Source organism: Sciurus vulgaris, assembly GCF_902686455.1.
Source record: "Sciurus vulgaris genome assembly, contig: HiC_scaffold_562_arrow_ctg1, whole genome shotgun sequence".
NCBI lineage: Eukaryota > Metazoa > Chordata > Mammalia > Rodentia > Sciuridae > Sciurus > Sciurus vulgaris.
The window spans coordinates 1,495,330-1,521,685 of NW_027632463.1; the positions used below are offsets into that span (position 1 = coordinate 1,495,330).

At 41.9% G+C, this 26,356-nt stretch overlaps 1 long non-coding RNA gene across 2 annotated transcripts in view; it reads right to left on the reverse strand.

The window, feature by feature from the left end:
• Positions 1-20,029: 20,029 nt before the first annotated feature.
• LOC306652736 overlaps positions 20,030-26,356 on the reverse strand; it is a 42,554-nt gene continuing 36,227 nt past the window's right edge. For both annotated transcript variants that reach the window (XR_013761522.1, XR_013761523.1), the window contains exon 3: positions 20,030-20,829. This is a non-coding gene — a long non-coding RNA (uncharacterized lncRNA). The remainder of the gene's footprint in view (positions 20,830-26,356) is intronic.

Genomic DNA, 26,356 nt, shown 5'->3' on the forward strand with positions numbered 1-26,356 from the left:
GCACAGAGCCAGAGCCCAGAGCCTAGAATACAGAGCACAGAGCACAATATAAAGAGTACACAGACCAGAGGAAAGATTACAGAGCAAGAGCACAGAGCCAGAGTACAGAGTATATGGTGCAGTGGCCAGAGCACAGAGTAAAGAGCACAGAGCACAGAGCCAGAGCCCAGAGCATGGATTGCAAAACAAAGAGCACAGAGCCAGGACCCAGAGAACAGAGACAGACTTCAGAGCCCAGCCCAAGAGTATTGAGAAACAGCCTAGAGCCAGAACCCAGAGCACACAGCCCAGAGCACAGTGAACAGAGCACAGAGCACACAGCCAGAAACCAGAGGTCAGAGACAGAGCATAGAGCAAAGAGCTCAGAGAGCAGAGACCATAGCACAGAGCACAAGTCACAGAGCACAGAGCCAGAATTCAAAGCCAGAGCACAGAGCACAGTGTGCAGTGCACAGAGTCCAGAGCCCAGAGCCAGAGTCCAGAGCAAGAGCCAAGAGCACATAGCCAGAGCACAGAGCACAGAGCACAAAGCACAGAGCAGGAGCCCAGTTCAAGAGTCCAGAGTGCAGAGTGCAGAGCACTGAGTACAGAGCACTGAGCCAGAGCTCAGAGCCCAAAATACAGAGCACAGAGCACAGAGTAATTTGCAGAGAAATCAGAGCACAGAGCACAGAACTAAGTGCTCAGAGACAGAGCTCTGTGCTCTGTCCCTCGGCTCTCTCTCTGTGCTCCTTGCTCTGTGCTCTGAACTCTGGTCACTGTGCTCTGTTCTCTGTGTTTTGTCACTGTGCTCCACCTCTGCCTCGGAGCTCTGGGCTCTGGGCTCTGTGCTCTGGTATCTGTGCTCTGTGCTCTGTCCTCTGGATCTGGTCTCTGTGCTCTCTCTGTGCTCTTTGCTACATGCTCTGTTCTCTGTTCTCTGGCTCTGTGCTCTGTGCTCTGTGTTCTCTGCTCTGTGATCTTTTCTCTGTGCTCTGCGCTCTGGCTCTGTGATCTGCACTGTGTGCTCTGTGTTCTGTGTTCTTTTCTCTGTGCACCGTTCTCTGGCTCTGTGCACTGCACTCTCTGCTCTGTGCTCTTTGCTCTGTGCTCTGTGCTCTGCACTCTACACTCTACACTATACGCTCTACACTGTGTACTCTGTGCATGGTGCACTGGCTCTTTGCACAGAGCACAGAACAAAGAGCACAGAGCCAGAGCAAAGAGCGCAGCTTACAGAGAACAGAGCAAAGAGCAAAGAGCACAGAGCACAGACCAAGACACAGAGGACGGAGCACAGAGTCAAGAACCCAGACACAGGAACAGAGCCAGATTACAGGGACAGAACACAGAGCACATAACACAGTGACCAGAGACCAGAGCAACAACACAGCCCAGAGCATAGGGCACAGAGCACAGAGCACAAAGACAAGAGCCCAGAACACAGAGCCAAGAAGCAAGAGCACAAAACAGAGCCCAGAGCGTAAAGCCCAGAGCTCTGAGCCAGAGCCAGAGTACAGAGAGTAAGAGCACAGAGCACAGAGAACAGGGACCAGAGTACAGAGCACAGAGCACAGAGATGGAGTGCACAGAGCACAGAGATGGAGAGCCCAGAGCTCTGGGTCTTTGTTCTGGGCTGTGTTCTGTTCTCTGGTTTGTGCTCTGTACTGCATTCTCTGTGGTCTTTAAACTGTGCACTGTGCTTTGTACTCTGGGCTCTGGACTTGGGCTCTGTGATCTGTGATCTGTGGTCTGTGTTCTGGGCTCTGACTCTAGGCTCTGTCTCAATACTCTGGATCTGGGCTCTGAACTCTATCTCTGTCCTCTGGATACTAGATCACTCCTCTGTGCTCTGTGCTCTTTACTGTGCATTCTGGGCTCTGGCTCTGGGTTCCTGCTCTGTGCTCTATACTCTATACTCTAGGCTCTGTGTTCTGTGTTCCGTCTCTGTACAGTGGGTCTGTGCTCAAGTTTCTGGGTTTGTTCTCTGGGTTCTGTGCTCTGTTCTCTGTGATCTGGGCTCTGACTCTGTGCTCTCTGCTCTGTGTTCTGTGCTGTGGGCACTGTGCCCTGTGCTCTGGTTCTTGTCAATGTGCTCTCTGCTCTGTGCTCTGGGCACAATGCTCTGTGCTCTGGATTGTGCTCTGTGCTTGGGTCTCTGTGCTCTGTGTTCTAGACTCTGTGCTCTGCACATGTTGCTCTGTGCTCTGTACTCTACACTCTGTGCTTTGGCTCTGTGCTCTATGCTCTTCTCTGGGGTGTGTCCTCTAGGCTCTGTCTCAATACCCTTGGTTGGGCTTTGAAATATGTCTTGTTCTCTGGGCACTAGCTCTGTGTTCTCTGCTCTGTGTTCTGTACTCTGTGTGCTGGACTCTGCCTCTATGCTCCTGCTCTCATTTTTGTGTTCCTCATTCTGTGCTCTGGGCTGTGTGCTCTGTGCTCTGTGCTCTGGGTTCTGGTTCTGGTCACTGTGCTCTGTGCTCTGGGCTCTGGGCTCTGGGCTCTGGCACTGTGCTCTGCGTTCTGTGCCTGGACTCTGATCTGGGTCTGCATTCTGTGCTCTATGCCCCATGCTCTGGATCTGTGCTCTGTGCTCTATGCTCTGCTCTCTGTTCTCTGGGTTCTGGCTCTGGGTTCCTCTTCTGAGACCAGAGCACAGAATACAGAGCACAGAGACCACAGCACAGAGCCCAGAGCACAGAGCACAGTGCCCAGAGCCCAAAGCCCATAGCCCAGATCATAGATCACAGAGCCATTTCCCAGAGATCAGAGTGCATAGCACAGAGCACAGCCCACTGATACCATAGCACAGAACCCAAAGCACAGAGCACAGAGCCCAGAGACCAGAGCTCAGAGACAGTGCCCAGACCACAGAACTCAGAGACCAGAGACCATAGCACAGTGCCCACATCCCAGAACCGAGAGCACATAGCCCATAATAGAGAACCCAGAGCATAGATCCAGAGTAGAGAGACAGAACACAGAGCCCACATCCCAGGCTCATAGCACAGAGCAGAGATTACAGAGACATAGGCCAGAGCCAGTGCCCAGAATGTGGAGTGCAGAACACAGAGCACAGAGTACAGAGAAAGGACCCAGATAACAGAGACAGAGTTCAGAGGCCAGATTAAGTGTATTGATACAAAGCCTAGAGCCAGATCACAGAGCACAGAGAATAGAGCCCAGTGCCCAGAGCACACAGCACAGAGCACAGAGACAAGTTCACAAATCTAGGAGCACAGAATACAGAGCAGAGAGCTCAGGGCACAGAGCAAAGAGCACAGACCCAGAAACCAGTGCACAGACCCACTGTATAGAGACAGAACACAGAGCCCAGAGCCTAGAGTACAGAGCACATAGCACAGAGCAGGAGCCCAGAGCCAGAGCACAGAATGCAGAATAAAAACCACGGAGCACAGAGCAGAGATCCAGGACCCAGAGGACAGGGACAGAGTTCAGAGCCCAGACACAGAGTATTGACACAGAGCCTAGAGTCAGAGCCTAGAGAACAGAGCATAGAACAAAGAGCCAGAGCACCATGCACAGAGCACACAGTCCAGACTCAGAGTCAGAGACAGTGCCCAGAGCCAGAGCCCAGAGCCCAGAGCATGGAGCCCAGAGCACAGAGCACAGAGCAGAGCTCAGAGCCCAGAGCCCAGAGTACAAAGCACAGAGCACAGTTTAAAGAGCACAGAGACCAGAGCCCAGAGCACAAACCAGAGCACAGAACACAACCAAGAACAAAGACCCAGAGCTCTGGGCTCTGGCAGTGTACTCCATCTCTGTGCTCTGTGCTTTGTACTCTGTTCTCTGTGCTCTGTGCTCTTGCTCTGTCTCTGTACTCTGGCTCTGGCTCTGAGCTCTGGGCTCTGCGCTCTGTGCTCTGTTCTGTGTTCTTGCTTCTTGGCTCTGTGTTCTGGGCTCTTGTCTTTGTGCTCTGTGCTCTGTGCTCTGCACTCTGGGTTCTGTGTTGTGTGATCTGGTCTCTGGTCACTGTGCTAGGTGCTCTGTGCTCTGTCCCTGTAATCTGGCTTTGTACCTGTGTCTGGGCTCTCTGCTCTGTGCGCTATCCTTTGTACTCTGTGCTCTTTGCTCTGTGCCCTGTGCTGTGTACTCTGCGCTCTGTGCTCTGGCTGGCTCTGTGCTCTGTGCTCTCTGCTCTGCACTCTTGCTCTGTCTCTGTAGTCTGGTTCTGGTTCTGTGCTTTGTGGTCTGGGCTCTGTGCTCTTTGATCTGTTGTCAGGTCACTGTACTGTGTGCTCTTTGCTCTGTCCTTGTACTCTTGTTCTGTATTCAGGGTCTGGGCTCTCGGCTCTGTGCTCTGTGCTCTCTACTCTGTTCTCTGGTCTCTGAGCCTTGTTCTCTGTGCTCTGTTCTCTGTGCTTTGCACTCTCTGCTTTGTGCTCTATGTTCTGTATTCTGTGCTGTGTGCTCTGGTCTCTGGTCACTTTGGTCTGTGCTCTGCTCTGTCTCTACTTTTGCTCCGTATTCTAGGTCTGTGATCTGTGCTCTGGGCTCTGTGCTTTGTGATCTGGTCTCTGGTCACTGTGCTGTGTGCTCTGTGCTCTGTCCCTGTACTATGGCTCTGTATTCTGGGTTTGGGTTTTCAGCTCTGTGCTCTGTCCTCTGGCTCTGTTCTCTGTGCTCTGTTAACTGGGCTCTGTGCTCTGGGCTCTGGGTTCCGCACTCTGTGCTCTGAGCTCGGCTCTGTGCTCTGTTTTCTGTGCTATTTATCCTTGGCTCTGGTCTCTGAGCTCTGTTCTCTGCGCTCTGTACTCTCTGTTCTATGCTCTGGGCATGTGCTCTTTTGAGTTCTGGGCTCTGTGCTTCCTGCTCTGGTCTCTGGTCTCTACACTCTGGCTCTGTTCTCTGGTCTCTGGGTCTGTGCTCTGGTCTCTGTGATCTCTACTCTGGAGACTATGCTCTATGCTCTGGGACCTGGGCTCATTGATTTGGGCACGGGGCTCTGTGCCCTTCTCTGTATGTTCTGGGCTCTGTGCTCTGTGCTCTGTGCTCTGAATTCTGTGCTGTGGGCTCTGGCTCTGGGCTCTGGGCAATGTGATCTGGTTTGTGGTCACTGTGCTCTTGTCTCTGTGCTCTGTGCTCTGTTCTCTGGACTCTGGGCTCTGGCTCTAGGCTCCATCTCAATACTCTGGGTCTAGGCTCTGACTCTCTTTCTGTTCTCTGGGTGCTAGCTCTTTGCTCTGTGTCTGTGCTCTGTTCTCTGTGCTCTGTGCACTGTTCTCTGTGCTCTGTATTCTGGAATCTGTGTTTGTGCTCTGGCTAGGTGATCTGGCACTATACTCCCCACTGTGTGCGCTGGGCCCTGGATCAGTTCTCTGTTCTGTGCTCTGTGCTCTTTGGACTCTGGATCAGTGCTCTGGCTCTGTTCTCTGTGATCTGCAATTTGTGCTCTTGCCTAGGCACTGTGCTCTGTGCTCTCTGCTCTGGTCTCTGTGCTCTGGGGTCTCTGCTGTGGGCTCTATGCTCTGGGCTCTTTGGTCCACATTCTGTGTTCTGGGCTCTGGCTCTGGGTTCTGGCTATGGGCTTGCACTCTTTGCTCTGGACTCTGGTCACTGATTTGGGCTGTGCTCTGGACTTGGTCCTCTGGACTCTGTGCTCTGTGCTCTGCACACTGCACTCTGGGCTCTGGCTCTGTGCTCTGGCTCTATGCTCTGGGCTCTAGGTGTGTACTCTCTTCTCTGTGCTCTGTGCTCTGAACTCTGGCTCTGTGCTCTGGGCTCTGGGCTCTGGGTACTGTGCTCTGGTCTCTGTTCTCTGTTCTCTGTGCTCTGGCTCTATGCTCTGGTCTCTGGGTCTGTACTCTGTGCTCTGCTCTCTGTGCTCTGGACTCTATGCTCTGGGTTCTGTGCAGGTTGATATGTGCTCTGGGCTCTGTGCTCTTGGCTCTGTGCTTTGCACTCTGTGCTCTGTGCTCTGTGTTCTGTGTTCTGTGCTGTGTGCTCTGGGCTCTGGGCACTGTGCTCTGTGCTCTGTCTCTGTATTCTGGGTCTGGCTCTGTTCTCCATGATCTGGGCTTTGGGCTCTGGCTCTGAGTTCTGGCTCTGTGCTCTGAGCTCTGTGCTCTAGAATCTGGTAACTGCTCTGGGCTCTGTGCTCTGTGCTCTATCTCTCTACTCAGGCTCTGGCTCCACGTTCTAGGCTCTGGTGTCTGTGTTCTGTCTCTGTACTCTGAGTCTGCGCCCTGTGCTCAGGGCTCTGGGCTCTAGCCTGTGCTCTGTGCTCTGGTCTTTGTACTCTGGCACTGTGCTCTGGGCTCTGGATCTGTGCTCTCTGCACTGGTCTCTGTGTTCTGGACTCTGGGCAATGTGCTCTTTGTTCTGGTCTCTGGTCTGTTTGCTCTGTGCTCTGTGGTCTGTGCTGTGTGCTCTGGGCTCTGGGCAGGTTGATGTGTGTACTGGGCTCTGTGATCTGGACTGTGTGCTCTGGGATTGATGCTCTCAACTCTGGCCTTTGCACTCTGTGCTCTGTGCTCTGTGTTCTGTGCTGTGTGCTCTGGGCTCTGGGCACAGTGATCTGAACTCTGGTCACTGTGCTCTGGGCTGTGTACTCTGGGCTTTGTCTCTGTGCTCTGTGCTCTGTGCACTGGGCTCTGTGCATGGGGCTCTGGGCTCTGTGCTCTGTGCTCTGGGTTTTGTGCTCCACACTCTGCTTTGTGCTCTGTGCTATGGCTCTGTGCTCTCTGCTTTTGGCTCTGGGCTGTGTGCTCTGGGTTTTGGTTCTGCACTCTGTCTCTGTGCTCTGTGCTGTGAGCCTGGGATGTGGGCTCTGTTGTCTCTGTCTGTACTCTGAATATATGCTTTGTTCTCTGTGGTCCCCACTCTGTGCTCTGGGATCTGGCTCTGGGTTCCTGTACTCTTCTCTGTTCTCTGTGCTCTCTGCACTGTGCTCTGTGCTATGGGATCTGTGCTCTGTCCTCTGGCTAGATGATCTGACTCTGCTCCGCACTGTGGGCACTGGGCTCTGGATTAGTTCTCTGCTTTGTGTTCTGTCCTCTGTGCTCTGCAGTCTGTGCTCTGTGCTCTGGCTATTTTTTCTGGCACTGTGTTCTGCACTCTTCACTCTGGGCTCTGGATCAATGCTCTGGCTCTCTGTTCTGTGCTCTGTGCTCTGTGTTCTGGACTCTTCCCTCTGTACTCTGGCTCTGTGCTCTGTGCTCTTTGCTCTGGGCTCTGTGCTCTGTGTTCTGGACTCTTCCTTCTGTACTCTGGCTCTGTGCTCTGTGCTCTACACTCTGGGCTCTGGGATCTGGCTCTGGGCTCTGGGCTCTGTCTCTCTATTCTGGCTCTAGCTTCATGTTCTGAGCTCTGGACTCTGTGTTCTTTCTCTGTGCTCTGTATTCTGTGCTCTTTGTTCTTGGCCTTGTGCTCTTGACTGTTCTCTGTGCTGTCTCTCTCTTCTGTGCTCTGGACTCTGGGCTCTGGGCTCATTAATTTGGGTGCTGGGCTCTTTGCCCTGTGCTGTGTGCTCTGGCCTCAGTGCTCTGGGCTCTGGGCACTTTACTCTGTGTTCTGGTCTCTGGTCAGTGTGCTCTTGTCTCTATGCTCTTCAATCTGTGCTCTGGGCTCTGGGCCCTGGGTCTGTGCTCTGTGCTCTGGACTCTGGGATCTATGCTCTGTGCTCTAGGTTCTGGGCTCATTCATTTGGGCACTGGGTTCTGGGCCTTGTGCTGTGTGCTCTGGCCTCTCTGCTCTGGGCTCTGTGTTCTGTTTTCTGATCTATGGTCACTGTGCTCTGCACTCTATGCTCTACACTCTGTGCTCTTTGCTGGGCACTCTGGGCTCTGGCTGTGTGCTTTGTGCTCTGTCCTCTGCGTTCTCACTCTAGGCTCTGTCTCAATACTCTGGGTCTGGGCCCTGGAATGTCTCTGTTCTCTGGGTCTTGGCTCTGTGCTCTGTGTTCTGTGCTCTCTGCTCTTTTCTCTGTGCTCTGTGCTCTGTGTCTGGGCTCTGGGATTTGTGTTCTGTGCTCTGATCTCTGGGCTCTGTGCTATGTGCTCTGAACTCTGGGCTCTGTACTCTGGTCTCTGTGCTCTTTACTCTGTGCTATGTGCTCTGTATTCTGCACTCTGTGCTCTGTGTTCTGGCTCAAGGTTCTGTCTCATACACTTGGTCTGGGCTCTGAACTCTGTCTCTGTTCTCTGGGTCCTGGCTCTATGTTCTGTGTTCTCTGCTCTGCACTCTGCATTCTGGGCTCTGGCTCTGGGCTTATGGTATGTTCTCTGTGCTTTGTGCTCTGTGCTCTGCTCTGTTCTCTGCACTCTGTGCTCTGGGTTCTGGCCCTGTGCCCTTTGCTCTGTGTACTGGGCTCTCTGCTTTGGGATCTGTGCTCTGTACTCTGGTCACTGTGCACTGTGTTCTGTGCTCTGGGCTTTGGCCTCTAGCTCTTTGCTCTGCGCTCTGTGCTCTGGGCTCTGGTCACTGTGCACTGTGCTCTGTGCTCTGTGGTCTTTGTGCTCAGGGTTCTGTGCTTTGGAATCTTTGCTCTTGGCCTGTGGTCCACAATCTGTGCTCTGGGCTTTGGCTGTGGGCTCTAGGCTCTGCCTCATTACTCTTGGTCTGTGCTATGATGTCTTTCTGTGTTCCCTGGGTCCTGACTCTATGCTCTGTGCTCTTTGTTTTGCACTTTGCGCTCAGGGCTCTGGCTCTGTGCTCTGTGCTCCTGCTCTGTACTCTGGGCTCTGGGCTCTGTACTCTTTATTCTGTGCTCTGTGCTCTATGCTCTGTGCTATGGTCTCTGGTCTCTGAGCTCTGTGCCCTGGCTCTGTCTCTGAACCCTGGTCTCTGGGCTCTGGGGTATATGCTCTGGCCTCTGATGTAGTCTCTGTGCTCTGTGCTGTGGTCTCTGTGCTCTGTTCCCCGTGCTCTGTGCTCTGAGCTCTGGCCCTGTGCTTTGGGCTCTGGCTCTTTGCTCTGCACTCTGGGCTCTGGGTCTGTGTTCTGGAGTCTGGGCTCTTGGCTCAGGGCTCTGGCTCTATGCTCAGGGATCTGGGCTCATTGATTTGTGCTGTGTGCTCTGTGTTTTGGGTTCTGTGCTCTGGGTTCTTTGCTCTCTGCCCTGTGTTCTGCACTCTGTGATCTGGGCTCTGGCTCTAGGCTCCTGCTCTGAGACCAGCACACAGAGCAAAGAACACAGAGCACAGAGTCAGATCCCAGAACACAGAGTACAGAGCACAAAGCACAGAGACCAGAGCACAGAGCCCAGGGTCAAGAGCACAGAGCACAGAACACAGGGCATACACCATAGTGACCAGATGCCAAAGAAGAGAGCACAGTGCCCAGAGCCCAGAGCCCAGAGCACAGAGCACATAGCACAGTGCCCAGAGCCCAGAGCCCAGAGTGCAGAGACAAGAGCACAGAGGGCAGAACACAGGGCACACACCATAGTGACCAGATACCAGAGCAGAGAGCACCACTGGTGCTCTGTAAAGAGGCACCAGTTCCCACTCCCAATCCTGAAACCCAGGGACCTGCTCCCATGCTCCTGCCTTAGGTTTTATTCATTTATTTATTTATTTCTGACTAGAAGAACATGACACCACCAAGAAGTCTGCATGGAACAATTCCTGGAGAACCACCACTGTTCTGGATGTGCTCCCTGTTCACACTCCCTGCCAAAGGCTTTCAAATACATGACCTCATTTAATCACCATGCCTGCCCCTGCGCTCCTCTAGGCCAACTCCCAGCTCTCCTCCCACAAAATGCTAGCGTTTCACCTCTGCAGTGCTTAGTTCACCCCACAAACTCAGCTAATGCTTGCCACGTGAAGGCAAATGTCTTTGTTCTCTCCCATTCTCTTTCTAGTCCCCATCCCAGAATTGCCCCACCGCAGTGGACACCCTAATCTCCAGCGCTGGAATCAATTCCATGTAAGGCCCTACTCACAAACCTGACCACAATATGGCAGGAAGCAGCCTGTACTGAGATCCTCCAGGTCAATTATGGCCTTGGATTCTTCTCCAAAACCATGTCCAGTCCTCTGAAAGGGCAGCGGGGTTGTTCCAGATGGTGCTTCTTGTTGCTAGGAATGAAAGAACCATTTGCATTTCTTCCTCATTTACAGTTCCAGAAACTTGGTGGGGGTATATGAAGCACTTCTGGGGGTATATGAAGGGGTGAACCCACATTTCCTGGGTCAAAGACCCACAGTATTTATTTGCCCAGTGGAGCAGTGGTGGCCACAGGTGAGCAGCGAGGGCAGTGTGCTGATCATTTCTCCTGACTTCTCCAAGCCTCTCAGGGGCCCTGGATGCTGCCTCTTAGCCCAGCACCCCAGGGCACATGAGTTACCCTAGGGCAGTTGCACCATCCCTGCCTTCTCTAGCACCAGGGCCCTGGGCCCTCAGTGGTCCACAATGGCATGGCACACCCTCAACTAATAGGTTGGAAAGGCCTTGGGGGATCATCCTGGCCATGACCTTGGTACCAAACTCCTGAGACCCACAAGGTGCCTGAGATCCTTCACCCTGGTACAAGGTAGTGGGTGGCCAAATTTGGCCCTAGCTGTGGCAGATGGTGGGCACTACTGGTGGTACAAATGCTGTTGTTCCCAGTGCCTGCGGAAGGTAGGTGGGTGCTGGATATGGAAACACCAGAGGGACTCTTTGTGTGCCAGGTGTGGCCAATGGGTGTGTGGGTCACAGGTGTGGTGCTGCCTGGGTGGCCTAGTGTGGGCGCAGGCTGGGTAGACTCTCCGCCTGGAGTGAACCCTGTCATGGGTATGCAGCATCACAAACTTGGCATGCACAGGCTTCTGGGTCCCCACTTTCCCTCCAAGTCACCTGGTGGGAGGGGAGTGCTGGTTGCTAGGTCTGGAGGCAGTGTGTGGGTGACTGGGTGTGCTTTTAATCCATGTGGAATCCAGGAGAGGGAAACAGAACTAGATAGAGTGTACCGTGCTGCAGCTTTTTATTTCCTTCAGCAAAGTCATGTAAAACCTTTAATACGTTTTGATCCCACCCTCCAGTCTTTAAAAGAACCTGTCCCATTATTCTGATTAAAGGTGGGTAGATTAGTCTCTGAGACTTTGCACAGCCCTCTTGTTAAACAATAATGAGTGACATCTGGTGGACTTCAGATGACAATTGCCAGTCACCTGGCCCACCCTTTCAGTGCTCTGACCTGAGCCTTGACCTCCATGTCCACAAGGCCTTGTTTCCAACCCCAAGTGGGTGTTGTACAATCCATGAAACAAAACTTTCAGAGTCCACAACTTTGAAACTCCTGTTTCTCCTTCTGTTAACTACTATTTAGAATTCAGTGGTGAATTCTAAAATAGGAAAGGAGGATCTGCTGATTTCAAATGATCTTTTGAAAATGGAGATGCAATCTCTTGTGCAAGAACTTGCTCAGCTAAATCTGAATTTCCCAACAAAAAACACATACCAAAACTACTAGACACCATGTGTCATAGAAGACCCCTCCTTGGGGGGGGGTCTTTAAAACACATTAGTGAAGTTGTATTGCTGCTAGCTACTTTAGAAATATAAACTGTACTAATCATTACCTGTATTCTGAAATACTACCACACTAAGAAACTATGTACTCTGGGTTTGATGGACATCACCAGCCTTGGCTGTGTCTGGTGTCAGGTGAAGTTGATTTAGGTGTGCCAGTGATTTCAATGTGATAACATTTTAAAGGTCTGAATTCAATTATGATCACATAGCTTGAAAACATAAATTTTAAATTAATACTTATTTAATGTTTTGTGAGCCCTTGTTTCCCTCAGTCTTTCATAAATTTCTTCTTTCATGTATTACTACATGAATACAAATTGCTATATTTCTGGTTAACTCTTCCTTTACTTGTAAAAACTTTATTTCACTTATCTGTAGTTTTTGCTTAATGATTTAGTCTGTGAAAAAAGAATTGAGTCATTTTGTAAATTGGAATATGTGGATTAAATAATTCATAATTATTCTTGGATTCATCAGGGTTAAAGGAACACATATTTATTCATATTTTTCTGTATCATTATGAGCTGCATTAAAACATTAAAGGTTAAACATTTTCAATTAATTTATTGTTTTCCTCCTAGATTTCTGAAGAACACATGGTTTCAAATTCATTAACTTACAGAAAATACATTTTCATGTATTTTGCATGTGAACATTGTGCACTATGAAGTGGTATTGAATGTATAATTAACCTGAAGAAAACAAAATTTGCTGAGAATCATGTGAATATACAACCAGTTTTTGTCCTGGAAGATATTTTCATGAACATCTAGAAGGTAAATTTTATCATTATTGTTTATACTTTTTCATTTTCCATACTTGTTTTACCAGACTTTTAAGGAAAGCTGGGATGATTTTAGGATGATAGTCACTTTTATGGTTCAATCATTTAAAGTTTTATTTACTCAATTAAGAAAATTTTAATTTGAAAGGACTGTAGATTTATGTATAGTTATGTTAAAAAAGAGAGACATCCTCTGCCCACTCTAAATAGAGCCACCCAGAAGCTCACATTGTGACATTAAAGATGATATGGCTGAAGTACAATTTTCATCACAAGTACATCACATGCTGATCTCTGAATCACATAATAATCTACTTCTTAAAAGAATGATGAGTGCTGGCGATGTAGAGCATCACGTAAAGTGCCTGACTCGCATGCTCTGAGGCCCAGGTTCGAGTCCCCAGCACTGTGGGATTGCAGAAATAACAAACAAATGGAAAGAATGATGAGTGAGTGAACAAATGATGAAATGACCTGTATGTGATGCTGAAAATCCAAACATAAGGTGATAAAACTCATTCATATTTTACTGGGCAATGAACTGCACATGAGATGCAGAGTTGTGATGCCTCCCTAATTACCCAGCCAATATTAGAGTGGCTTGAGTCTCCCAAGTACATTGTCACTGTGGAAGAAGGGCAGGAGATGGTGAATGGGGCAAAATTCCTAACACTCTCCACAGCTAGGCAGCATAAGCAAAGGATAAAAATTCATTTCACAAAAACCACATAATAATACAGTTCTGAAACAGATAAGGAGCAGGTGTTGATAAATACTAAAGTACGTTTATGTGTCTAATTAGAGTATAATCAGCAGAAGTGGGCATGGAAACAATAATATTATTACATGATGTTTATTTTAAAGAATGTTTTCCCATCTATGATTTTATTCAACAAATAAATACTTACAGTCATATCTCCAAGAACTTAGGAGGACAGGTACAACTGCCTTCATCTAAGGTATCCCATTATTTCAGCTTTATTGAGCATAGTTATCTGACTTACCCAACGTCACAGAGCCACTATGTCAGGGCTGAGACAGAAGCTTTTATTTCAGTGTATTTTATTCAACATCACCTTTCCAGAAACCATATGCTATCTCATATATTTATTTATTAATTCAAGAAATACTTATCTACTCCTCTGATAAATATTCACTGCTTACTATAGATAATCACAGTTGTTAAGTTGCTGGATCCATTTCTTTGCCTCCAAGAATTACAGTTAGTAAAACTAACCCAGGAATTCAATGGATACAGGCAGATAAAAAAGCCATAAAGAAGAAATATTGTATAGTATATAATACATGTACTTAAAATGTCTTTTGCTTATGAATGTTGCCATTTCAAAACATTATATAGACACAAATTTAAGAGTTCAGAACAACAAAGGTATGATTCAACTAACAAATTCCACGATTGGTAACTTCAGAATTTATTGTTCATTAAAACTTTACTCAAATTATAAGAGCTTAAATGAAGCATTTAATTGTAATTAAGAGCAAATGACTTAAGATATATAATAGGCTAATATTTATTTTAAAATGCCTTATTGTCACTAGATCTGTGCATGTAACATGAAGTGGCATTTTAATTCAAATGAAATATTTGTACACAAATTATTAAACTGTTGTCATTAAACACAACATTGTCAACTAAAATGGAATCAAGTCTAAGAGCCCATCCTTCTATGTCTGTTCATTTTGAACAGAAACTTCTCCTTACCTGATACACACCATCAGTAGCAGCACAGCATCAGCTACCTGCAGACACCAACAGAAGATACTACAGACCTCAGTCACTCCAACTGCATCAATGAATGATGCAGACTCAAACTTACTCATCCACATTCTGCCAGGCAGTGCCCATGACCTGATCTAACACTGCCTGTGAGGCAGAATTTTTAATACCTCCTGATAATGTCTAAGAACATATGCAGTTCTTTTAATAATCTTGGTCACTGAGGCTTTCACTATGAACAGTAGGATTCTGTGAAAAGCACAGGACAGTCAACTGAGTCAGCAGGCTGCACAATATATGTTGAACCAATTGACAGCACATTAGAAGAAATGCCAGAAAAGGGGTTTAGAATGTATATAGTTGAACTGCCCTGTGATGTGAAGTACAGTATAAGGAGTGAAATCCAAGAAAAAATACAGGAAATGAAAGATCACTTCAATAAAAAATTAGAAATTGTGAAAAAATACCAAGTAGAAATTTGTGAAATGAAGAAATCAATAAACCAAATCCCCAACTCAACAGAAAGCATCACCAACAACCTAGATCACTTGGAAAACAGAACCTCCGACAAAGACAAAATTTATACTCTTGAAAACAAAGTCAACCACACAGAGAGGATGTAAGAAACCATGACAGAACTTACAAGAAATATGGGATAACATAAAAAGAGCAAATTTCAGATATATTAGAATAGACAAAGAATGGAGATAGAAAGCTAAGGAATGCACAATGTTTTCAATGACCTAATAGAAAAATTTCCAAATATAAAGAATGGGAAATCAAATACAACAGGCTTACAGAACCACAAGTGAACAAAATTACAACAGAACATAACCAACGTATATTCTAAGAATGACAGACATACAGAATAAAGATAGAACTTTAAAAGGTGTGAGAGAAAGAAATCAAGTTACATATAGGGGAAAGTCAACTTGAATTTCAGCTGTTTTTTCAATGTAGCACTCAAAGACACTCAAAGACTTAAGGTCAAGTGTTGGGAAGAAAACATATCATTTACATGTACTTCATAAAGAAGTTGGAGTTTCCATCCTGATATTGGACGAAGTGAACTTCAAGTCAAAATTAGAATGGATAAAGAAGGGCATTCATACTGCTAAGGAAACCATACATTAAGAAGACATAACAATTGTAAATATATCTGTCCCCCAAATTGGACCATCTACCTACATCATACAAACTCATTTCAACTTCAAGAATCAAATAGACTACAGAACAGTAATACTGGCTTACTTTAACACACCTTTAACACCACTGGATAGATCTTCCAAACAATAACTAAGCAAAGAAACTATAGCACTAAATAACATAATCAATAATTTAGACTTAAAAGACATATATAGAGTATTTCATCCATCATCGAACAAATACACTATCTTCTCAACCTTCTCAACTGCACATAAATCCTTTCCTAAAACAAACCATATATTATGCCACAAAGTCACAATAAGTCAATACAAAAAAGAAATACTACCTTGCATTCTATCAGACCATAATAGAATGAAACTAGAAATTAATTATAAAATAAAAATAAAAGGTAGTCCAACACCTGGAGACTAAATAACCTGCTACTGAAAGACAAATGGACAATAGTAGAAATTGGGGGAAATAAAAATGTACTTAGAGGTGACAACACCTATAGAACATGTCAAATTATCTGGGACAATATGAAGGCAGTACTAAAAGAAAAGTCCATTGCGTTTAGCTCATCATTAAAAGAATTAAAGGTCAACAAACAAATATCCTAACTTTATATCTTAAAGTCCTAGAAAAACAAATCAACACCAAAACTAGTAAAAGACAGGAAACAATTAAAACTAGATATGAAATCAATGAAATAAACAAAGGAAACAGTTTTAAAATGAGAAAATTGAAACATGGTTCTTTGGGAAAATAATTTAAATTTATATACCCTTAGCTAGACTATTGAAATGAAAGAGAGAGAAAACCCAAATTATTAAAATTCATGATGAATAAGGAAATATCATGATGGACACTACTTAAATACAGAAGAAAATTAGAAATTATTTTGAAAATTTTTACTTTAATGAAATAGAAAATCTTGAATATGTTGACAAATTTCAAAAGACAAATAAACTACCCAAACTGAATCAAGAGAATATACACAAGGTAAACAGACCTATTTTAAGCAATAAAATTTAAGACCTTATCAAAGGCTACCAACTGAGAGAAACCACATACAAGAGACTAATTCTCAGTTGAGTTCCACAGGCCTTCAAAGAAGAATACCAACACTCCTCAAATTATACCATGAAATAGAAAAAAAGAGAACACTTCCTAATTCACTCCATAAGACTAGTATCATGTTAATACAAAAAAACAGACTAAGACACATCAAGGAATGAAAAATTAAGATCAATATCCCTGATGAACAAGACCCAAAAAGTCTTAATAAAATTCTGTCAGATCATAAAGACACATTAAAAAGATGGTGCTGCTATAAAGATTGATGTGGCTGTATTACTATAGTATACTAATTTTAAGTCCCTTGTGTATACACTGAGGAGTAGAATAAGTGCATCAAAGGGTGTGTCCACTCCAAGTTTCCTAAGGAATCTCCACACTGTTTCCAGAGTGACTGCACAAATTTACAACTACACTAGCAATGTAAAAATGTGTTTTTTCCCCACATCCACACCAACATCTATTATTGCTTGTGTTCTTGATAATACACATTATAATTGGAGTAAGATGTAATATTAGAGTTGTATTAATTTGCATTTCTATAATAACTAGAGATGTTGATTGTGGAACCAACATAGATACCCTTTGACAGATAAATGGATAAAGAAACTGTGGTATACATACACAATAAAATATTATTCATCCATAAAGAAGAATAAAATCATGGCATTATCAGATAAATGGATGGAATTGAACAATATCATACTAAGTGAAATAAGACAATTCTAAACTCAAAAGGCCAAAATGGTATTCCCTGATAAGTGGATGATGATATATAATGGGGTACAGGGTTGGGGAGGTAAGAGAAGAATGGAGAAAGTTTAGATTATATAAAGAAAAATGAGAGGGAGGAGGGGTGCCTGAAAAATTGTGGAATGAGACAGATATCATTACCTTATGTTCATGTATGAACACATGAATGGTATGAATCTACATTTTTAACAACCATAGGAACAAAAAGATGTACCCCATTTCTGTACAATGAATTAAAATACAGTCTGTAAAAATAAAAAATAATTATAACAAAAAAGATGGTGTACCACAATTCAATGGGGTTCATCGCAGAGATGGAAGACTAGTTCAACATATGGATATCAATAAACATAATTCATCACACCAATAGACATAAAGAAGAGAATCATGTGGTCATCTCAACACATGGAGATAATTCATTTGACAAAATACAGCATCCATTTCTGTTTAAAACATTAGAAAATCTAGGGATAGTAGGAGCATACCTTAACATAATGAAAGCCATCTATGCTAAGGCAAAGGATAACATCATTCTAGTTTACCCATGTAAACTGGAAGAAGACATAAATGCCCTCTTTTAACATTTCTTTTTGACATAGTTCTTGAAACTTGAGCCAGAGTTATTGGAAAGATAAAAAAAAATTAAAAAGACATGAATAGTAAATAAAAATTCATCATATAACTATTTGCCAAAGACATGATTCTACATTCAAAAGACACAAAAACTCCATCAGAAAACTTGTAGACCTAACAAAGAAATTCAGAAAAAAATAGCAGGACATGTAATCAATATACAGAAATACATTTCATACATCAGTGATGAATCAACATTCACAATGGTTGCAAAAAATTAAATGTTGGGAATCAACTTAGTAAAAGAGAGTAAAGACCTCTACAAGGGAAAATACAGAATTCTAAATAATAAAATTGAGGTAATCCATAGAAAATGAAAAGACCTCTCATGTACTGGGACAGGCAGAATTAATATTGTCAAAAGGGCCATACTATCAAAACTGTTACAGATTTAATGCAATTCCTACTAAAATCCCAATGACATTTTTCACAGAATTAGAGAAAGCAATCACAAAGTTCATTTGGATAACAAGAGATCCAGAATAACCAAGGTAATCCTTAGCAGGAAGAATGAAGCAGGAGGGCTCACAATGCAGATCTACAGAGTAATGGTAACAAAAATGGCATGGTATTGTCACAAAAATAGACACAGAATAGGTACAGAAGATACAGAGGCAAAACAAATAAATAGGGTTATCTCATACTAAACAAAGGCGCCAAAAACACACATTGAAAAAAGATAGCCTATTAAACAAATGGTGCTGGAAAAAAATGGAAATTTATACGTAGTAAAATGAGATCAAAACTCTATCTCTAACACTGTGGAAAAATCAACTTAAAGGTGATTAAAGATGTAGGCACTACAACAGAGACCGTGCATTGAATAGAAGAAAAAGTTGGACCAAATCTACAACATGTAAGCTTAGAAACTGATCTCATTAATAATACTTTTAAGAATCAAGAAACAATTGGATGGACTCAAAATAAAAACCTCAGTAAGGGAAACAATTAATAACATGAACAGAGGACCTACAGAATGAGGTCCTTTGGCAAGGATGCAGGTAAAAAGGACTCTCATACATTACTTGTGGGTCTGCAATTTGATTTAACCATTCTGGAAATTTTATTGAAATTTCTTAGGAAATTCTGAATGAAAACAACATTTGACCCAGTTATCCCACTCCTTGGTTTACACTCAAAGGACTTAAAACTAGCATATTACAGTGACTGAGCCACATCAATTTTAAGCAGCTCAGTTTATAATAGCTAACCTAGATACCCTTCAGCAGATGCATGAATAAAGAAAATTTAGTGTATGCAAAGAAGTGTTATTCAGACTTAAAGAAAATTGAAATTATGGCATTTGCTATTAATTAGATGGAGGTAGAGAATACCACAATAAGTGAAATGAGCAAAAACCCCCATAAAAGGTCAAATGTTTTTTCTGATAGGCAAATGTTGATCTATAATGTGGGGGGAATGAAGTCCTCTTACTGTGCATAAGGAAAATAAATCAGTGTAAGGAGGGGAAGGACAGTGAAATGATTTGAACTTTTTTACCCTGTATGCATGCACTATTACATTCCATTGTGTGCAACATTTTTAGCCCATGCAAGGAGAATTGATGCTCCTTTTCTGTACAATTTGTCTAAATGCATTCTACTGTCATATGTAACTAATTGGAAACAAATAAAACTAATTGTTTACAAATAGTTGGTTACCACATTCTTTTTATTTATAGGACTTCTTTCCAGTGTGATATCTCTGCTAGTGAGAAATGAACACTTTTCCATTAAAAGCTTTGTCACATTTTTGCATTTGTAGGGCTTCTCTCCAGTATGATTTTTCTAGTGGGGGATTTGGCTTCCTTTTTTTATTAAACATTATGCAACAGTTTGCACATTCTTCAGACCTCTCACCAGTATGAATTTACTTGTGTTGAATAAGGTATTATGTTCAAATAAGACCTTTGACATATTCTGTACATTTGTAGGGTTTCTGTCCACTACAAATTCCATGGTGTCGAATAAAGCTTGATTGTGCATTAAAGGCTTTACCACACTCTTTACATTGTATGACTTCCCTCCAGTATGAATTCTCTGGTGTTCAGTAAGGTACGAACTCTGATTAAAAGCTCTGCCACATTCTTTACATTGGTAGGGCTTCTCTCCAGTATGAATTCTCTGATGACTGATAAGGTTTGATTTTTTATAAAATGGTTTTTTGCATGTTATACATTTGTAGGGCTTCTCTCCAGTATGAATTCTCTGGTGTTGAGTAAGGTTTGACCTATGATTAAATGTTTTGCCACATTCTTTACATTCATAGGGCTTCTCTCCAGTATGAATTATCTGGTGCTGAGTAAGGGTTGATTTTGCATTAAAATCTTAACCACATTCTTTACATTGGTAGGACTTCAGTCCAGCATGCATTCTCTGACGGCAGATAAAGTCTAATTTTTTATAAAATGGTTTGTTGCATGTTGTACATTGTAGGGGTTCTCTCCAGTATGAATTCTCTGGTGTTGAGTAAGGTGTGATCTCCGATTAAAACTTTTGCCACATTCTTTACATTGGTAGGGCTTCTCTCCAGTATGAATTCTCTGATGACTGATAAGGTTTGATTTTTGATAAAGTGGTTTGTCACATGTTGTACATTTGTAGGGCTTCTCTCCAGTATGAATTCCCTGGTGGTGAATAAGTCTTGATTTCTGATTAAAAGCTTTGCCACATTCTTTACATTCATAAGTCTTCTCACCAGTATGAATTCTCCGGTGCTGAGTAAAGTGTGATCTCTGATTAAAAGCTTTGCCACATTCTTTATATTTGTATGCCTACTCTCCAGTATGAATTCTCTGGTGTTGAGTAAGGTTTGACCTTTGATTTAAAGCTTTGCCACATTCTTTACATTCATAGGGCTTCTCTCCAGTATGAATTATCTGGTGCTGAGTAAGGTGTGATCTCCGATTAAAACTTTTGCCACATTCTTTACATTGGTAGGGTTTCTCTCCCATATGAACACTCTGATGGCAAATAAGGTATGATTTTTCATTAAAACTTTTGTCATATGCTATACATTTGTAGGGCTTCTTTCCAATATAAAATCTCTGCCAGTGAATTAGGTCTGATTTCTGATAATATGATTTGTGATGTTCACTCTCACTTAAATTTTTCCATATTGTCCTCTGTTGTAAATTGTCAAGGTCACAATTTCCATATTTTTTATTAATCACTTTTTTGAAATATATGTCTTATGCTGTAGTCTGGTGAAAATTCTTGGGTATCCTGACAAGTCATTGCTGAAATGAATAAAAATTTTACAAAAATTACTCAGTAGACTTGGATAAATATATTTTGCATGCATAACAGAAAATTATAATGTTAGCAATGTTCAAACATCAGAAATGTAGCAGATTAGTAAATCCAAGGCCATCATTACTACAGAAACATATGTTACATAAAAATGTACATACACAATTACACTGTTAAGCTACCCAAATTATTGTAGAAAGCAGTGTATCCAAGATGAGTATATTACTAGTAATAGCAATATAGTAGAGGAAAGAAATTTATCTTTTAACTACCATAGTATTTCCTCTTCTCTAATATAGTATTGGCCATTATGGAAAAAAATATACAACTTACCATCACTCTCAGTAAAATAAACAAAATTAAAACATACACAAACATTTCTGATTTTTTCGAAGACTGTGTGATAATTGGTTTCTATCTCCCAATACACAGAGATCTGGAGATAACAGGTAGTTTTTGGATGCTAAAAGAATGGATATTCAGGGACTGGGGTTGTGGCTCAGTGGTAGAGCGCTTGCCTAGCATGTGTGAGGCACTGGGTTCGATTCTTAGCACCACATATAAATAAATGAATAAAATAAAGGTCTATCAACATCTAAAAGAATTAAAAAAAAGAATGGATATTCAACAAGTTTAAAGGGAGTAGGGAATGTTAAGGAAAAACATAGAAAAAATTTTAATGAGAAAAACATATACATGTCTAGAGGATTATGCAAAAAAAAATTGAAGAGGCAATGAAAGCCTTGCAGAACCTATGTCAATATTACTTGGATGAAGCAAACACATGGAAATCAAGACTAATAAAATATTTTTTAATATTTGTGTTATTTGCTGATTTTTTATTGGCAAATTCAACTTTGTATATTTACTAATTATATCATTGTATCGTAATGTGTTTATACAAGGTGAAATGACACATGTAATATTAGTAATATAAGTATTATTCTGTATAATTATCAGTTTTGTGTTTACAAACATTACATATATTCCATTAGTATTTATCAAGAACTTATTACATAACAGTCACCATATGGTACAGCAAAACTCTTGATCACGTTTTTCCCATTGAAATAACAATTCATAGATTCTGAGTAACAATATAAAAACCCTTCACAAAACACAGTACCTGGTGACCACAATTACACTCTGAGTTTCTTTTGCACGTGAATCAGATGTTCCTGCAACTGACTTTTTGTATCTAGTGTATTTCACATAATGCAAAGTCCTGCATATTAATCCTATATCACATTAAATGACAATATATTTTATTTTATAGCAAAATAGTAATAGCATATAAATACCACGTTTTTAATCCTACAATCATTGGTGGACACATAGGTTTATTTTATAACTTGAATATTGAAAGCCATGCTTTTTGCACTGAACACAATACTGAGGCCATGTCTTCAAAATTCTGATTTAATCTCCTATGGATACATATTTAGACTGATATTTCTGGATCATGAAGTCATTCCACTTTTATTTTTTTATATGTGATGTTTGAGATTAAACCCAAGGTTGCTATACCACAGAACTGCAACAAAAGTAATTTTAAAATTAATTGGGACACATGTTTCTAAATTTCTGTGACTTGCCTCAAACTTGAAATCCTTTTGCATGGCCTCATAATAAGCTGATATTTCAAATATGTAGTTTGAAACTGTACTTGACTTTTTAAATTTATTTTAAATCTTCCATACTGTTTCCCAAATGACTCTATAATATACTGTTGACTGCTTTTTTTAAATGTACAAATCAATTACAAATAGTATAGCACAAAAAGTAAAAGGAAGGCAGGTAAAAATTAAAGTAATGAACCAAAATATTAGGAATGGAGCATTAGATAAGTGAGATATAAATTACACAAAGAATGATGAATAACGATTCCAAGAAAGTTTGGTGAGTCAAATTCAGAGAAAAATTGTTAATACAAATAAAGAGAAATTCTGTATGTGAAGAAATTCTTATGAAAAATTGTCTGAGAGTGGCAGGAATTGTGTGTAAACCTGTAATACTAGCAACACAGTTTACAAAGTATTAGGGGAGGATGAGTAAGGAGAACCTTCAGCTCAAAGTAAGTCTTAGCAACTTATTGAGATCCTGTGAAAAATTTAAAAAAACTGTATAATATAAAGGGAAGTGACAATAAAAATATATAAAGGGAAGTGTGAGATAAATCAAAGTATGCCACTATGAAAAGGAATGAACCATACATTAAACCATTGAGCAAATTAGGAAAAATAATTATAAGAAATATAGAAAGCAACTTACAAAATAAGAGTAGTTCTTTACTTTTCAAATTGCATTTGATTTCTAATGCATTATTATAAAACAAATAAAGAAACAATTTGGCTAACAAAATTAAATCTAAAAGAATAAACTGCCATATTAGTTGTGGTACAGAAAGAGTGGCAGGAAATGCAGCATGACCTGCTCTAGGAGCCTTCTGTGGTCCTCAAGCCCCAGACTGCTACGTAAGATGCAGGTCCCAGGGAAAGATCAGTCTCTGCCCTGCAGAGTCCCAGAATTCCCACTGTGACTGCCCAAGGGTTAGCATAGGCTGTGGAGGATTGGGAGATTTGCCTGCATGACATGATAGTTGCATTGACATTTCAGACCCCAGACCCAGGAATCCTTGGGTGTCAAGTCTCCTGGCCCAATACTGTCCATCCTAGCCAGAGGAAACACTGAAAAAATGGCACCATTGGGTGGGGGGGGCATGGTATTTAAAGAATAATTGGGGTCAACTAAAAGTGCTAAGTCCAGCAGGGGGACAAATTAATGACATAAAGTTTGTCCAATCAGCAAAGACTAGGGCCCTGTGTCCACTATGTGCAAGTTTCATTTGATGACACCTTGTTCTGAGAAGGCAAACAAAAGTCTTATTCATCCCAGAAGGTAAGTGAAGCTGTGGAGCATGATTGGTGGAACAATGAACACCTTTGGACAGTTGTAGTTTTTTCTACCAAAGAAGAAACTGCAAGGTAACAAACTATATGATCAATTGGAAATGTCCAACACCCTCCAGGAAGATTTACTGGGCATATTTAGAAGACCTGTATATATATATTATAAAAAAGTTGCTCTTATCTTTCCCCCAACCTATTAAAACTTTTGTTATATCTGCACATTCTAAATTTTAAAGAGGATACTGACATATGTTGCAGTTAGAATATAAGGTTACATAAATACCCATTTGCTTTTAAAAGTCAGAAATGTCCTCTGGAAATGATTTTGAAAGAAATTGTTAAACCACCCTTACCAGTGACATTGTCCACATTTATTAAGAGGTATGAGGACATGAAGAAAATTTGAGCATGAGAAGGGAAGATCCTGGGCAAGACTGGTTTTGTGTAAAAGACATTCTTCATATTATAACCATTTCTTGGTGTGTGCATTTTACTCCTCACTCCTGTATATATATTTGAAAATGCTGGGGCTTTTTTTTTAAAGAAATATCAACATTTTAGATACACTAATTTGAAAGTAGAAGCAGTAAAATATAAAATATTTTATAAATTAATTTAAAAAATTCTATGAACTGTTTTGTGGAGGATAATAACCAAAATCCCTGTTGAGTAATAAGCATTGTATGCTGGTTCTCTGGAGCACCATGGCAGTGTGCTTACAATGAGACAAAAGTAACTATTTTTACTATGTGTATGGGCTTTGTTTTATATTGCTCTTTATATAGTGTATATAAAGGACAAATGAGTCCTTGTATACATGCACCACTTTTTAGATGTTAAAGATGTTGCCATTGATGACAAAAGTAGAATCAGTAAACAAAATTTTGTACATTTTGTTCAAATTTTTGGGAAGGATTTTCTCTTTAAAATTGGAGCATTATAGCGGACTGGGTTGGTGAAGGACAAGAATGCTCATATTTTAATGACTTCTTTAAGTTAGAACTATTGTTAAATGTTTGTATTTCCTTCAAGACTGAATGTACATGGTGGAAAAATTGAGTTTTTAACTCAAACCTCTAGTCTGTCTAGATGTTTAGAAGCCTGGTGAATGTTAAATGTAGAGGTAGTAAAATATCAATTTATAAAACAGTATGTTCTCTCTGATATATGAGGCTAAAACAATAAGTTGGGGACTGTAGAATAAAGTTTAATTGGATTAAATAAAGTCAAATTAAAGGTAGGAAGTGAAAATGGGTATAAGAAAGGCAATAGACTGAAACAGACATAACTTTTCTATGCTCATATAAGAATACATGAGCAGTGTAATTTCACATTGCATACAACCCCAAACATGGGAAATTATACTCCAAGTATAACTTTATACTTTATGTATAAGAAGAACAAATTAAAATTTAAAAAAGAAAAATAATAAATCTAAAAGAAATAAAAATATATGTACTCTACTTGGAACTCTATATCTAAGGAAACAAGTAGAATGAAAGAAAAAGATTAGAAGAGCATTACATAAAAATGTGTCCAAAAGAAAGCTTGTGTGGCCTAATTATGATATATGAAAGTTTAAAGCAAGAAGTTACATGAGATAAAATATATTTTAAATTTAACCAAAAAGCTTTGAAAAGAGGCAAAGTAGAATATTATATGAAGATAAAAATGGCACTTTTCCTAGAATACTGCAATAAAAGTAAATATAGTTTCAACTCACATTGTACTTCCAAGAAATGATCGACAAACTAAATAAAGAAATAGAAAGCAACACTTTAATACTAGGAGACATCAATACATACTTGCTGTAAAGGAAGTCAAACAAAATGGTAATCAAAAAAAAAAAGACTTTGAAAATAATTTAAACATATTTGACTCATAGGGGAGATCCAAGATGGCAGACAAGAGGGAAGCTGTGTTCCTAGTTGCTCCATAACTCCGGTTTCAAGAAGAGGATATCTGTCTCTTGATCGCTCACTGTCAGGCGCCTATCATCCACCATTTGCCTGCCTCTTGCCTGTCCATCACCTTCCTTTCACCTACCCATCACCCACCACCTGAGGTTCACCTCCTGATAGTCTGACAGCTGCCAACAGACTGAACACAGACTGCCAGTGGAGCGCCAGCTGCCTGCTGTTGCCTGGAAGTTCTCTGTCACAGTACCTGCAGGATCCCTCAGCCTGACTGATCACTCCCTGCCTCTGGGGCCCTCACATCCACTGAATGCTCCCTGCTGCCAGGACCCCCAGACCAACTGACTGCACCCTATCACCAGGACCCCAGACTGACTGATCGCACCTGGCCTCCAGGGTCTCACAACCACACCAAACACACCCGACCTCCAGGACCCCTGCCTGACCAACTGCACCCTGTCGGCCTCCAGAACCTCCAGCCTACCATGTCCACACCCTGAGCTGCAGCTCCCCATTTGCCAACACATTTGGAAGCCAGAGCAGCCATCTTGGATAATCCTGAAAGTCCTAGCTCCAATCTTTAGGTGGGGCAAATCCCATCTGAGATGCCTGCTGGAGACTTGAAGCTCATTGTCAGATACCTCTCATGCATCAGGCTACTGAAGACCAAAAAGTTTCAATACTATATG